Genomic DNA, 15,616 nt, shown 5'->3' on the forward strand with positions numbered 1-15,616 from the left:
TCCCCCACCCCCATTCATTCTTCACCTATCCGTGCCCTGGGAAGCTGGCTTCTGTGGATTCTATCACCAGGCTGCCTTACCTGCTGGCTTCCAATGACTTCCAACTGAATTCACCCCGATTTACTCTTCATGCTTCTTCCCCACCTCACTCTGTTTCCGAATGCTGCTTTCCTCAACTACAACTTCTGTGCCAGGTGGCCCCTCTTCCATGGCTTTTCACCCAGCTTCAGTTAATACCTCTCTTGCCCCTCAGGCCTCAGCTTCCTGCTATTCTATTCCCTGGGAGTCTCAACTTCCCCTTTAGTACTCTTACTCCACCTACCTCAGTAAAGAGTATCTTCATTAAGATGGCTCTTAAAACCGTGCAGCTGGAGGGGCCACGTGTTTCCTGCTGGGATTCTCTCCTTCTCTTCACTCTTGTCCTCACCTTTCATTTACTCCTCAGTTGACTTCAGTGAGGCAAGCCCCTTAGCGCTTTTCTGAAAGGTTACCACCGGTTCCATCTTCCCTAGCAAATGGTTAACTCTCAGTTCTCATCTTATTTTTAATCTCCTAGCAGATTTTGATGCACTCCTTGATGCACTTCCTTTCCAGGCCTTCCCAGTCACCATGGACTCCTCCTTGTACCTTCTCAGCCACTCCTTCTCTTCCTGACCACATCGTGGTGGCATGTCCCGGTGTGCAATTCACAAACCTCTTCTCCATCTCCACTCTCTTCCTACTCATCTCATCTAGTCCTGGAGCTTAAATACCACCTCTGCACGGATGACTCCCCAGTCTGTCTGTAGTCTCAATCTATCTCCAGAGTTCCAAAATCACATATCTAGCTGCCTACTTGCTGTTCCAAAATTAACAAAGCCTCAGATAGAACTCTTGATTCCAGACCTCCTCCCACCCCCTATATATAACCATCTTAGTCGATGATATCACGATTCACCCAGTTGCTCAGCTCATAAACTTTGGAGTTATCCTTGACTCCTCTCTTCTCCTCACTCCCCAAGAAGATTCTTCCTTCAAAATATATCCAGCGTCCCAACAACTTTTCACCATCCACTACTGTCACCCAAATCCAAGCCACCATCATCCATTTGGACAGCAGTAGCTTTCTTGACTGGTCTTACTGCTTAAACTCTTCCCATTTCCAGCTGATTGCCTACACAGCTGCTTTCTGGTCTTTAAAATGTAAATCAGTCATATCACTCCCCAGTTGTGACTTTACATCACACTTGGAATGCAGTCTCAAGTATGTCATGGGGCTGCAGGGCCCTACGCAATCTGGTGGCTCCCAACTCCCCACCTAACTGCCAGCCTCTCTGCTCTTGCTCCCTTCGTTCCAAATACATGGGCCTTCTTTGAACATGCCAAGCCTGGTCCTGCTCAGAACCTGTCTCTGTTGTTCCCTCTGTGTAGAATGTTCTTTCCCATCTTCACATGGCTCTCTATTTCTGGCCCTTCACACCTCTGCTCTCTCATCACCTCCTCAGAGGGGCCTTTCCAGATGGCCTTATCAAAAGCAGCAGCTCTCTGTTTTGCTATATACATTAGTTTGTTTTATTTTTTAGATTCCACATATAAGTGATATCATACAGTATTTTTCTGACTTATTTCACTAAGTATAATATTCTCTAAGTTCATCCACATTGCTGCAAATGGCAGAATTTCATTCTTTTTTTATAGCTGAATAATATTCCATTGTATATGTATATACATCTTCTTTACCCATTTGTCTGTTGATGGGCACTTGGGTTGCTTCCATACCTTGGCTATTGTAAATAGTGCAGCTATATATAGCAAAACAGTAACAGGCTCACAGATATAGAAAACAAACTAGTGGTTACCGGTGGGGAGAGGGAAGGAGGCAGGGCCAAGATAGGGATGTGGGATTAAGAGATACGAACTACTGTGTATAAAAGAGATGAGGAACAAGGATATATTGTATAGCACAGGGAATTATAGCCATTATCTTATAATAACTTTTAATGGATTATAATCTGTAAAAATACTAAATCACTACGTTGAACACCTGAAACTAGTATAATATTATAAATCAACTACACCTCAATAAAAATGAATAAATAAAAATAAAACAGCAACTCTCTCTCTGCATCACTTTCTATCCCCTGTCCCTGCTTAGTTTTCTTAGCATGTGTCACAATCTGAAATGAAATCACTTATTTATGTGATTTCACTAGAAGGTCTTGCCCACTAGAAGGTAAGCTTTTTGAGAGCAGGGATGTGCAGGCGCTCAGTAGATATTTGTCTAGTGGGTTAATGAGTGAGTGGTATCACTTTCATTTCTGTCTCTATACACAGAAAGCACTTGGCATATGCTTGCTCACTGGAGAGTCTTAGAATCCAGGCCCTGATTTTGAAGGTTCCAAGCCTGGTGCAGGCCCCTCTTGAACTTGGGGGTGGATGGTGTGTGAACTCCCTAGGATCCCCTAAGGAATCTGCAAGCCCTTCTCAAGGGCATGGTGGTATCATGACTATGGGGTTGGAGGTTTCAGAAGACTGTCAGTGAGCCTTCTTACTGTGGCCACAGCCATTTCTTCACCCCAGCCCTCCTATTTGTCCTTCAGTTCAGATCTACACACATCCCAGAGTCTTCTGCCCTGCTAGTGGGGAGACAGAGCCGAGGAAGCCCTGCTGTGACGAACTCATGGCAAGGAGGTGTCCACAATAATTGTTGCAGAGGAATGAGTGCACAACAGAGGCCAAGCAGACAGGTGCAAAATGCCTCAGCTGCAGCCCATCTGGTCCCAAAGTACTGGTCTGAATCTTTTTGCTCTTGGATCTGCTGCCTTGCCTGAACCTAGAAATATTCCTCAGAGTGAACAGGTTGGGCTTTCCACACTCCAATCCAGCTTCAGAGATTCTGGGAATCCTGGCTGGCATGAATAGCTTCTGAACAGAGAGTTAAAGCTATTTTAAGATTTTGTTTGTAGCCAGGGAGGGTGATCTGTGGGCTCTGGTGACTGTAGAAGATGACCCTCCAGATGACCTGTTCTTCTGATGGTCATGGCTCTCAGGCACAGTGTTGCAGCTGAATTGGAGTTGGGAGACAACGCAATATCACTTTTTCCTTGGCAGATGTGGATGCTTATTTATTTACATGTCATTTAAAACGTATTGAGTGTTTAAAATTTTTATTTCTTTAATTGAAGTATAGTTGATTTACAATGTTAATTTCTGGTGTACAGCTAGGTGACTCAGTTATACACATATATACATTCTTTTTATATTCTTTCCCATTATGGTTTATGTATTCAGTTGTTATGTTATGACATAACATAACATTTTTTGTGATGTTTTAACTATATTCCTTCCTCCATGTGGTTTACTACTCTCCCCTCAACTCATCCCTCCACACCCTCCTTCATTCAAGGTGCTGCCTTTTTTGTTGTCTATGTCCTTATGGAAAGAATGTGATAGAGATGAAAGAAAAATCAAAGGAGTCTCTCTTGCTTTGGTGTCCAAAAATGGGTGCACTTCCATAGAGAAGACTCCAAGAATAGACAAAATCTCTGTGGGAGAGAGCAGGCTTCCTGAACCCCATACTCAAACAGAGAAGAGATTTCCCTGAGGCTGGAAAAAAGAAAAGACAAAGGGGAAGTCCTGATGATGGAGACCTTAGTGGCGTTCTGAGGGACAAGCCCTGCCTTCTGGACAGAGCCCCAAGAGGTAAAGCTGAAGCCTGGGAGGAGGGAGCACCCTGATTCCCATACTCTTAGATGGCACAGAGGGGAAAAGAGCTTCCAGGCGGAAGGCCTGGCTGTCAGGAAGGAGAGAAGTAGCAGGAGCCACTGGCATGGGCTGATGACCACGGGTCAGATGCTTACCTCCATCATCTTAATGGGATGAGGGAGAAATTGAGGGGTGGACTCCAAAGACTATGTTTCTGCTCCTTTAGCAAAATGGGGATTTAAAAAAAAAAAATGGGGATTTAAATTCAAAATTAAGCCGAGTTCTCTCTCTCTCTCCCTCTCTCGCTCTCTCTCTCTCACACACACACACACATACACACACACACATACAGTACTTCAAAAAGAAAGTTTATTGAGTTCCTACTGTGTACCAGGCTGGATAAGCCACATAGACACGGACTCTGGTCTCTAGAGTTACAGAGTCTCTCTGGGGGAGTAACACTCGACCTATTGGCCACGAGCCTTGGTGCTAAGTGGGCTACTGGAGATGTGAGCATAAGGCTGTATGATCACAGAGATGGAAAGTGTATTCTTCTGAGAACTATACCTCAGGCTTCACAAACTTAGAAGATCCCAGTTTTGGGGTGTTCACAGCAGTCACCAAACTCCCAGAAGACTACTAGAGAAAGCCAGAGCTTGTAGATTCCTTCACAGGAGGACAACAGACACGTGGGCCACTCTCAGCTCCCAGAAGATTGCTTAGAGTGTGCAGGCTAGAGGCAAGGTGCTGGGATGCTGCTGTGGGACAGTCCCCTCTGGCTCTGAAAGGGCTCAGAATTCTCCCTGCTGCCCTGCTGCCCTGCTCAGTCTCTCCTCTGGTGACAAGTCCTTCACCCATAGGGACTGGATACACAGTATTTATGTCTTAGAAGTTGGCCTTCTTTCCTCAATGCTCTACTCAGGTCCCTTTCCTTCTCCACTTAAAAAAAAAATTGAGGTGTAGTTATTTACAATATTATATAGTTTCAGGTGTACAACATAGTGATTCAAAATTTTTATAGATTATATTCCATTTAAAGTTATTATATAATATTAGCTATAGTCCCTGTTGCTATACAATATATCCTTGCCACTTAATTTATACATAGTAGTTTGTCCCTATTAATCCTCTATCCCCATCTTGCCCCTCCCCCTTTCCCTCTCCCCACTGGTAACCACTAGTTTGCTGTTTATATCTGTGAGTCTGTTTCTTTTTTGTTATATTCACTGCTTTTATTTTTTAGATTCCACATGCAAGTGATATCATACAGTATTTGTCTTTCTCTGTCTGACTTATTTCACTAAGCATAATACCCTCCAGGTCCATCTATGTTGTTGCAAATGGCAAAATTTCATTCTTTTTAATGGCTGAGTAATATTCCATTGTATATATATACCACATCTTTATCCATTCATCTGTTGATGGATACCTAGGTTGCTTCCATGTATCAACTATTGTAAATAATGTTGCTATGAACATTGGGGTACATGTATCTTTTTGAATTAATGTTTTCATTTTCTTTGGATATATATCCAGGAGTGGAAATGCTGGATCATATGGTAGTTCTATTTTTAGTTTTTTGAGGGACCTCCATACTGTTTTCCACAATGGCTGCACCAATTTACATTATTGCCAACAGTGTACAAAGGTTCCCTTTTCTCTACAGCCTCACCAACATTTGTTCTTTGTGGTCTTTTTGATGATAGTCATTCCAACACATGTGAGGTGATATCTCATTGTGGTTTTGATTTTCATTTCTCTGATGATTAGTGATCTTGAGCATCTTTTCATATGCCTATTGACCATCTGTATGTCTTCTTTGGAAAAAGGTCTATTCAGGTCTTCTGCCCATTTTTTAATCAGGTTTTTTTTTTGATATTGAGTTGTATGAGCTGTTTACATATTTTGGGTCTTAACCCCTTACTGGTCATATCATTTACAAATATTTTCTCCCATTCAGTAGGTTGTCTTTTTGTTTTGTTGATGGTTTCTTTTGCTATGCAAAGATTTTAAGTTTAATTAGGTCTCATTTGTTTATTTTTGCTTTTGTTTCTCCTTCCCTACTTTTGTCACTGACAACTTATTTTCCTGGATTAGTGTTTCTCTGATAATTGTGACCCTTTTACTTGGCTGGCTTTTGTTCTCCTGGTAAAGATTTGAGGGAAACATCTTTATTTCATGGGCAACACACAATCTTGCTCTTTGGGTGGGCCAGATTTCTAAATTTTGGTGATTTTCATAAATTCTATTCTTTCCAATCAGAGCAACACTTCCTGCCCAGGTTCCCGGGTTCTGGGAGTGCAGGCCATTTAGAGAGGATTATCTAGCTCTGAAACCACTGTCCACATACAGATTTTTTTTTTCTTTCCATCCAGAAGGTCATTCATTAAAAAATTTTTTAAATTGTAAGTAATCATACCTGTTGCAATTTTTTTTTTTTTAACTGCAGGTATTGCTTTAAAAAACAATTCAGTTTTGGAAGGGTAATAGACAAGCCTGGTATAAAATTCAAAATGTATAAAGCCAAAGTGGTGAGAAGCCTTTCCTTCCCTTTCCTCTGGTCAACCAGTTCCCCAGAGGCAATCTCAGCTACCAGTTTATTTTGTCTATGTATACATTATAAATCTTTCCCAGTTTGTTGTTTACTTTGCAATTTATTTATTTATTGTCAGATTGATGTTATAACACTTTTATATAATCTATTATTTTTAGATCTAAAAATTAGTTTAAAAATGCATGTAATAACCCGCACACAAATGTTCATAGCAGCTTTGTTTGTAATAGCTTCAAACCGTGATCATCCCAGATGGCTTTTGACAGGTGAATGGTTAAATAAGCTGTGGTACATCCAACCATGAAATGCTCCTCGGCAATAAAAAGGAATGCACCATTGATGCATGCAACAGCTTGGATGAATTTGTTTTGCAAAATGTTACCACTGGGGGTGTGTGACATAATAAGAAATACATATTTGGTGTCTGCCCTCCCCACTCCCCCTTTCCTGGCGCACAGCTCTAAAACCCTTGTAATCTCTGAAGTGGTAAGTGTGTTTTTGTTGTTAATGAGATGACCAGTGGCTGGAGGATCCTGGAAAGCTCCTAAGGATGGGGGACTAGTTTTTGCTTGGAAAGTCAACCATGTAATTAGAGGGTTGGAATTTTTAAAAATATTTATTTGTTTATTTTATTATTTATTTGGCTGTGCCGGGTCTTAGTTGCGTCATGCGGGATCTTTAGTTGCAGTGTGTGGGATCTTTTAGTTGTGGTGTGCAGGATCTAGTTCCCTGACCAGGGATCGAACCCGGGCCCCCTGCATTGGGAGCATGGAGTCTTAACCACTAAACCACCAGGGAGATCCCGAGGGTTGGAAGTTTTAGTCAATCATGCCTACATAGTGAAGCCTCTATAAAAAACTCTAACTGAAGCTTTCAGAGAGGGTGCTAAATACGTCAAGGTGCTGGGAGGGTGACGGTCCTGGAGAGGGCATGGAAGCTCTGCGCCCCTTCCCATACATCTTGCCCTATGCATCTCTTCCATTTGGCTGTTCCTGAGTTGTATCCTTTAATAATAAATCAGTAATGTAGTGAATAAACTAATTTTTCTGAATTTTGTGAGCTGCTCTAGCAGACTATCGAACTCAAGAAGGGGGTCATGAGAACCCCTGATTTATAGCCGCTTGGTCAGAAGTACAGGAAGCCTGGATTCCAGATTGGCATCTGAAGTGGGAGCAGTTTTGTGGGACTAAGCTCTTAACGATTGGGGTCTAATGCTAATTTCAGGTAGATAGTGTCAGAATTGAATTGAATTGTAGACACCCAACTGGTGTCAGAAGTGTTCAATGTGAGTAGTAGTACAGAAAAAAGTTTTGGTTTTTTTTTCCAATTTAGAGAGAAACTGAGCAAAGCATACAACAGAACTCTCTGCATTATTTCTTACTACTGCATACGAATCTATAAGTATCTCAATAAATATTTCAACTAAAAATACACAAAATAGAGTAGTATAGAAAGTAAACACTGAATCTTCTTTCCATACCTTATCCTAATTCCATTTTCTAGAGAGAATGTTAACACTATAAAGTATATCCTCCCAGACATTTTCCTATACTTACACATTTTTCTAAACAAAAATGGGGCTGTGTTTTTGTTTATATCAGTAGCTTATTTTGTTCACTTAAAAAACAGACATTGTTTCATGGCATTTAGGGTTGCCAGATATAGCAAATAAAAATACAAGATGTTCAGTTGAATTTGAATTTTGGATAATGGATAATTTTCTTACTGTAGATATGTCCCAGTATGTTGCCATTTTATTTGGCAACCCTAATGGCAGTACACTTACCTAATTCTTTTGAAAAATTGGTTGCATAGTAGTCCACTGATATTTAGCCTTTTCCTATTGATGAGGGTATTCTTTAGATCAGAGTGTTCATCATAATTCTCAGTAATTCATAAAGTCTCTTATATTTGTATGGTACCTTAAATTATTCAAACTTCTCATATTTCATTCAACAAAAATTAACTGAGAATTACAGCAGAAAAATCCTGGGCTTTGGATTCCTGGCTGTTATTCTTATCAGATACTTAAACTTCTTGAAATTCAGTTTCCTCATTTGTAAAATGGAAATAAGAATACCTACTCTGCAGGATTATAAATAATGTGTATACAACCCCTAGTAGTGCCTAGCAGAGAATGGAACTCGAGATAAATCATTGTTATTTACAGTAATGTTAAGATCCTGTGGTAGGTGCTAAGGGATAAACAGAATTAAGAAACATATTCCTGGGCTTCCCTGGTGGCGCAGTAGTTGAGAATCTGCCTGCCAATGCAGGGGACACGGGTTCGAGCCCTGGTCTGGGAAGATCCCACATGCCGCGGAGCAACTAGGCCCGTGAGCCACAATTGCTGAGCCTTTGCGTCTGGAGCCTGTGCTCTGCAACAGGAGAGGCCGCGATAGTGAGAGGCCCGCGCACCTCGATGAAGAGTGGCCCCACTTGCCGCAACTAGAGAAAGTCCTAGCACAGAAACGAAGACCCAACACAGCCATAAATAAATAAATAAATAAAAATTAAAAAAAAAAAAAAGGTTGCTAAGAGAGTAAATCCTAATAGTTCTCGTCACAAGGAAAAAAAATGTTTCCCTTTTAAAAGAAAAAAAGAAACATATTCCTGACATTTCTGGGTTACTTTTAATTTTGAAATAATTTCAAAGTTATTGGCAAGTTGCAAGGATAGAACAGAACAAGGAATTCCCACATACTCTTTACCCAGATTCACTAATTCTACATTTTGTCCTATCATCATCACCCTCCTCCTCCTCCTCCCCCCCACTGTCATGTTTTCCTATGAACAAGAACATTCTCTTATACAACCATAATTTAATTATCAAAATTAGGAAATTTAACAAATTCCCAAAATAGTTTTCAAATTCAAATTCCTGAAGTATTTTTAATAGGTTTTTTGGAGCTATCTCCTTTTCTAGTAGGACTATGGCCCAAAACTTAATTTTGTGTGGCTTCCCATTTTCTCTTGGATTGGATATAAGAATCAAGGCATGGGTGCTTCCCTGGTGGCACAGCGGTTGAGAATCCACCTGCCAATGCAGGAGACATGGGTTCGAGCCCTGGCCCGGGAAGATCCCACATGCCGCGGAGCAACTAAGCCCGTGTGCCACAACTACTGAGCCTGCGCTCTAGAGCCCACGAGCCACAACTACTGAGCCCTTGTGCCACAACTACTGAAGCCCGTGCGCCTACAGCCCGTGCTCCACAACAAGAGAAGCCACTGCAATGAGAAGCCTGTGCACCGCAACGAAGAGTAGCCCCCGCTCGCCTCAACTAGAGAAAGCCCACGCGCAGCAACAAAGACCCAACACAGCCACAAATAAATAAATTTATAAAAAAAAAAAAAGAATCAAGGCATGGTTTGTAGCCTGAGGTGTGCTAACCTGACTAGCCTCAGAAGAGAAACAGCATTGCTATGAACGGACTGAAGCCTTTGCTTCCCATCCCCACTGATGACTCAGCCGCAAGTGGTGCTGACATTCAGGCATTCATTCCACCACCAGAGAAGCACAGCTCTCGCCCTGCCTTGCCAGGCTCGGATACTCTTATGCTGGCAGAGTGGCTGCGTGCGCTTCCTCTGAAATGCACAACTGCTCATCTCCCTTTCCTGGTCAGCACCCCTCCCAGCTCTAGCCTGGCACACAAGGCCCTTCACAAAGGGTTCCCTGATTACTGGCTCTTCCTTTCCTGCCACACCCCTTGTCTCCTGTGCTCCACCCAACATACCTTTCTCCCAGGAGACTTGTGTTTTCTTGCCTCTGTGCTTCTGCACATAGAGCTCCCACTGTCTGGGGAATGCTCTTCCCTCGTCAAATTTTTCTTTTTCTTTGTTTTTCAAGGCCTAACTCCAGTACAAAATACTTCAATCCCCTGGTCAGAAATAATTGCTCCCCATTTTCAGCTCTAACCAGCATGGCTGAGTGCACTTGTATTTGGTGCTTGTCTGGTCCTTTATTAAAGTTGGTTGTCTATGGATCTGGCTATTCTGTCTTTGAGATTCCTTGGGCAGAAGACACATCTCTTTTCTTCCCTTTTCTGGCATTGCCCTGAACAGGGTGAGGCATAGGGTAGACACTGGTGACTGATAAAAGAATGAATAGCATGAATTACCCTGTGTGAGAGGGGCAGACACTTGGTTATAGAGATGATGCATGTAAGTCCACATTAATCGTTCAAAAAATTGTAGAGGGTTTTATTATTGCTGCTAATGGTGTTATTATTGGTAGAGATGTTACATTCCAAATGGCCTGACCCACCCAGTTAGTGACTCAAGAAACAAGGAGCAGCAGAATCATATCCAATCTCCTTACTGTCCATTTGAGGAAACAGGTTCACAGAGGGGCAGGCACTTCTATCACTTCTATCAGGTGACTATCAGGTCAGGTTCCACAGCTCAGAGCCCTGCCTCCTTGCACTGGACTGTCTTGTCTTGCAGCCTAATTACTCTCCTTAATTCAGTAATACTCAAGCTCTTTTGAATATGTACACTCAACATAATTTTGAAAAACTTTAAGTAGGTATCTAAATTTTCTCACCATACTTTTAGTAATAATTTTTATAACCTCCTTTATTTATATAGAATTCTAAGTTAAAAACTGTTATTTTCCTTAGTACTCTTAACCATGTGAGGCAGACAGGCTTGACTATATTAGCCCCATTTTACAGGCAAGACTGGAAACATTCCCATATTTAGTATAAGACAGATCCAGGATATAAGCCCTGGGCTTCCACAATCACAGCTGCTCTTTTCCCATGACTTTTTGATACATCATTTTAAAGTCATCTGATTTTACAATGTTTCACAGTATCAGAGTAACATCTGTAACATCTAATCCTGGCAGGTTAACTCTTGAGCCAACCAATTTAATTACCTCATAATCTGGCACATTTTAAGGCACTGTTAATACCTCCAATTCAATCTCACAGCTATGTTCATAATAGGGAAGAACTTTTTGTATTCTATTACAAGTTAATCAGTAAAGGGATGTTGCCTATAAGCTTAAATTAGACATAACGGCCAATCTCTGGGAGCCCTGCCTCCCAGGTAATGAGCATTAAGCTAAAATACCTTTGTTTAGCTGACCAGGCTCACCTGTGAACGAATAACACATCCCCTCCGGAGGCTGACGGGAACCAGGAAGTGTTTGACTTTACGCCCTCCCCTTTCAGTATAAAAGAAGCCTGAATTCTAACTCAGGTAAGATGATTCTTTGGGGCATGAGCCCGCCATCTTCTCAGTTTACTGGCTTTCTGAATAAAGTGGCTATTCCTTGTCCCAACAACTCGTCTCTCCATTTATTGGCCTGTTGGGCGGTGAGCAGTATGAGCTTGGGCTCAGTAACATGTTTGAGCGTCCCATGAACCAAAACTGCAGCAGAGCTGATCTTAAAGGACCAGGGGACACAATAATAGTTAAGCATGTTTTCAGCTCTTAAGCTGGGCCTGGCACACCCTCACCAACTGCTTAGATGGCAAGTTGAGGCAACTAAGTGAGTGACAGGAGCAGAGGGAAGGCCCATTTAGGGGTGGTCACCGATGACAAACACAAGCAGGGTCAGACCCTCTTTTTAGGTCTAACATCTCCAGGAGTGTTGGTCCACATTATTACTTGCAGGGTAGACGGCAATACTTCTGGAGTCTAGAATATATAAGGAAAGGGTCCAATTAAGCTGCTCGCCTGCAGCCTAAAAGACCAAATAGTGCTAATTTCATCCATGCCAAACCAAGAAAATGGTTCACTCTTTCCTGATTTCGGTTTAAGAAGAGGACTGATCATCAGAGAAACCAGAAAATTCCATCCTGAAGCCCAGCAGAACTAAATGGTGGGCATTTCCCTGAGTCATAGATGGCACAGGGACTCAGTAATCTACCACCGTGTTCTTAAAAGGAAACACTCATTTGGCTTGAAGGGAAAAAATTACCTTGGTAAGCTTTGGTCTTCCATAGGACACGGAACCAGGAGAGACTAGGAAGGTCAGAGCCTGGGTGACCAATCGTGATAGTGCAGGACTTCTTCACATAAGGTGCATAGGTCCCTGAGTAGGGTCTACAAATACTCTAAACTTCTAAGAGAGAATTGGAGTTTCTGCATGTTTTCCTGGGGAAAGCGTCCTTTCCTTCTCATGGATCCAAGAACAGGTTAAAATCCTGAGCTAAAGAAAAGCATTAAGCCAGCTGCAGGCAAGGATAAGGAAGCCATCAGATACACTCAGAGCTCTGTGTAAGTCTGAGAGCTCACAACGCTGTCACTGAAGTTAGAACATGGACTCACAGCAGAGACAACCGAGCACTGCTTTTGTGCTCTTCTCTCTAATTGTACTTAAAATTCTTTCCAAAACAAGGCCTTAGGAACCCCTAGGTTCAAATATGTCCCTGGGGTTGGTCAACTACTGTCTTGTATTCATGCTTGGGTATTCATTCACCAACATTAAACCCCAGGATAGAAGATGTGACAAAGCATGCCTCCTCCATGGCATGAGTCTTTTGCTGGTTTCAGAGGTGGATGGTGACCAACACCGAAAATACACAGGAATGTTTCCTTGGACCTGGGGTGGGATGAAAAGTGCCTGCCATGACTAGCACCATCTTTTCCCTGACACTTCCCCTCCAGTTTCTGAAGATATAGTAGAAAATAATCTTTTTTGAAGATACTGGGTAACAATTCCATAAAACAAAAACACATGCTTCCAAATGCACCGTGCTTTCAGATATTCTGGGTTTAGTTCAGCTGCCGGATGACCTGACTGATGCTTTCTCCTCGATAGCCAGGTGAGCCCACCTCCTTGAGGAAACGCACTCTATTCTTGGTAGCCTGATGGGCCACTGAGAGTTGGAAAGGGCGCAAAATCCCTGAGATCGACTGAAAATTCTTCCTCAGGAAGGCAATTTCATGAATGAGGTCTCCCAAAGCAAATGAAACCAAACTTCCCCAGGTGCTCCTCAATCACTGTGTCGTCTGTCCGATGGTTTTGTTCTTGACCTTGGCTTGTCCACATTTCAAGATGAATTCCCAAACAGACTTCAGATTGGGAAATCCCCAGGTCATATAAGGTTCCACTATCCAAAGCGTTTTTATGGTTTTAGGGGTTACTTTCACAAAGACACCACTGAAAATCTTATTCAGGGGAAGTCTTGCAATGGTCCTCTGCACCAGTGAACTCACCCCATTAATCCTTTGGATGCATACAACAAAGGCCAAAGAATACTTATCTGGCACTTTCAAGCCATGATGTTTCACTTCTAGTCTTCTGAGGCGCACCCTGTCACATAGCTGCTGCCAGGAATCATGTAGGAACCATTCTAGTTGCTTAAACTTGAGCCCTTTTCCATTCCTCTGTTCCTTCTTGTGCAAAAGCGCCTGCTTTGCCTGGGTGGCTTTGAGGGCCTGATAAGCCTTCCTCTTTTTCAGGAGGTTTTCTGGAACCAAAGGGATCTTCCTTCTTCGCTCTTCCTCCATCTTTCCCATACTGCGGCTACTGCTCATGCGCAGCCCCACCAGGTTGGGAAGAGAGGAACGGCTCTATGTTTACTTGACCATAGAGACGTCTATTCTAGCTCAGGGGTCCCCAACCCCCAGGGCGCAGACCGGTACCCGGCCACACAGCAGGAGGTGAGTGGCCAGCTAGCGAGAGCGAAGCTTCATCTGCCGCTCCGCATCACTCGCATTACCGCCTGAACCATCACTTGCGTTACCCCCCCTCCCGCCCCATGTTTAAATTGTCTTCCACGAAACCGGTCTCCGGTGCCAAAAAGGTTGGGGACTGCTGTTCTACCTCATGGCGGGGCGACCAGGACTGCTGCGCCTTCTTAGCAGCAGTGAACCGCGGAGGCCTTGCTAACCCTTATTCCTGCCAAGAGTTGCACAAAACTTCCTTCGCACTGCCTCCAAGCTTTTTAGAGCTGTGTCATCTTCAAAACCCAGCCCTTTCCGTTTCAGCTGTATTCTCATAATGCTGGAGGCCAGGTTATAAACACTGAATGGCTTCCCACCATGCATTCTCTCGTTATAATTTTAAATAGTCACAAAGGTTTTAATTTTTGGATTAATTGTAAATATTTTAAAAAACAATTGGTTATTGTAAACCTCTGAAAGTAAAGCTGTAAGTCCTGAAAAGATATCCAATGGATTGGAAATACCGGAATGATTTGATACCCACTATTATCCGATGAAAATTACACGAACAAAATAAACAATTTACTTTTTTTTTTTAAAAGACCACCTTCTTCCTCATTCTTTTTTTTTTTAAATTAATTTATTTATTTTTATATTTTTATTTTTGGCTGTGTTGGGTCTTCGTTTTTGTGCGAGGGCTTTCTCTAGTTGCGGCAAGCAGGGGCCACTCTTCATCGCGGTGCGTGGGCCTCTCACTGTCGCAGCCTCTCTTGTTGCAGAGCACAGGCTCCAGACGCGCAGGCTCAGTAGTTGTGGCTCACGGGCCTAGTTGCTCCGTGGCATGTGGGATCTTCCCAGACCAGGGCTCAAACCCGTGTCCTCTGCATTGGCAGGCAGATTCTCAACCACTGCGCTACCAGGGAAGCCCAACAATTTACTTTTTAACTTGCTTGTTTTCCCTCTTTTTTCTCCTAACTCATATTTCGGTTCCACAGAATGTTATCTTAGTGTAATTTTTTTTTTTTTTGCTTGAAAATCTTTTATCCAGTGCAATAGCACACTTCATTGCAATAAAAATACATATACAACACTATTCCACTTCACAGGTAGGCAGAGCAGAAAAATTTAGGGCAGTGAAACTACTCTGTATGATACTATAATGGTGGAGACATGTCATTATACATTTGTCTAAACCCATAAAATGTACAACACCAAGAGGGAACCCTCATGTAAATTGTGGTCTTTGGGTGATAATGTAGGTTCATCAATTGTAACAGATGTACCACTCTGGTGGGGGATATTGATAATGAGGGAGGCTATGCATGTGGTTGGGACAGAGAGTTTAGGAGGAATCTCTGTACCCCTCAGATTTGCTGTGAATCTAAACCGTTCTTTAAAAAAAGAGTGTATTTAAAAAATACATATATAAATTTATACTTAATATTTTTTTCTTTCCTCTTGCTATAATTTTTTTTTCCTTCTGGATTATCATTACAATTGTAATTCATACAACCCATGAAAGTCACATAAATAATGACCAAACAGTAAAACGTATTAGAAGGACTTCTCCTGTGATGCTAGGTAGGTGTTTCTGGTACCTTGAGCTATCTAATGGATAATTTGTCCCCTGGGGGTTTTATTCCTCGTGGCAACATATTTTAGTAAGATTTTTAGAGGGGAGAGGTATACTTGTCTTTTGTTGGATGGGAGAAGGGCCACTGGGCAAGGGGAGGACGAAAATGAGAACTGTGACTACTA

At 42.4% G+C, this 15,616-nt stretch overlaps 1 pseudogene; it reads right to left on the reverse strand.

Annotated features, from left to right (window-relative positions):
- Positions 1-12,964: 12,964 nt before the first annotated feature.
- On the reverse strand, positions 12,965-13,729 carry LOC118896498 (annotated as a pseudogene).
- Between the last annotated feature and the right edge of the window lie 1,887 nt (positions 13,730-15,616).

This window comes from Balaenoptera musculus, chromosome 6 (genome assembly GCF_009873245.2).
Source record: "Balaenoptera musculus isolate JJ_BM4_2016_0621 chromosome 6, mBalMus1.pri.v3, whole genome shotgun sequence".
NCBI lineage: Eukaryota > Metazoa > Chordata > Mammalia > Artiodactyla > Balaenopteridae > Balaenoptera > Balaenoptera musculus.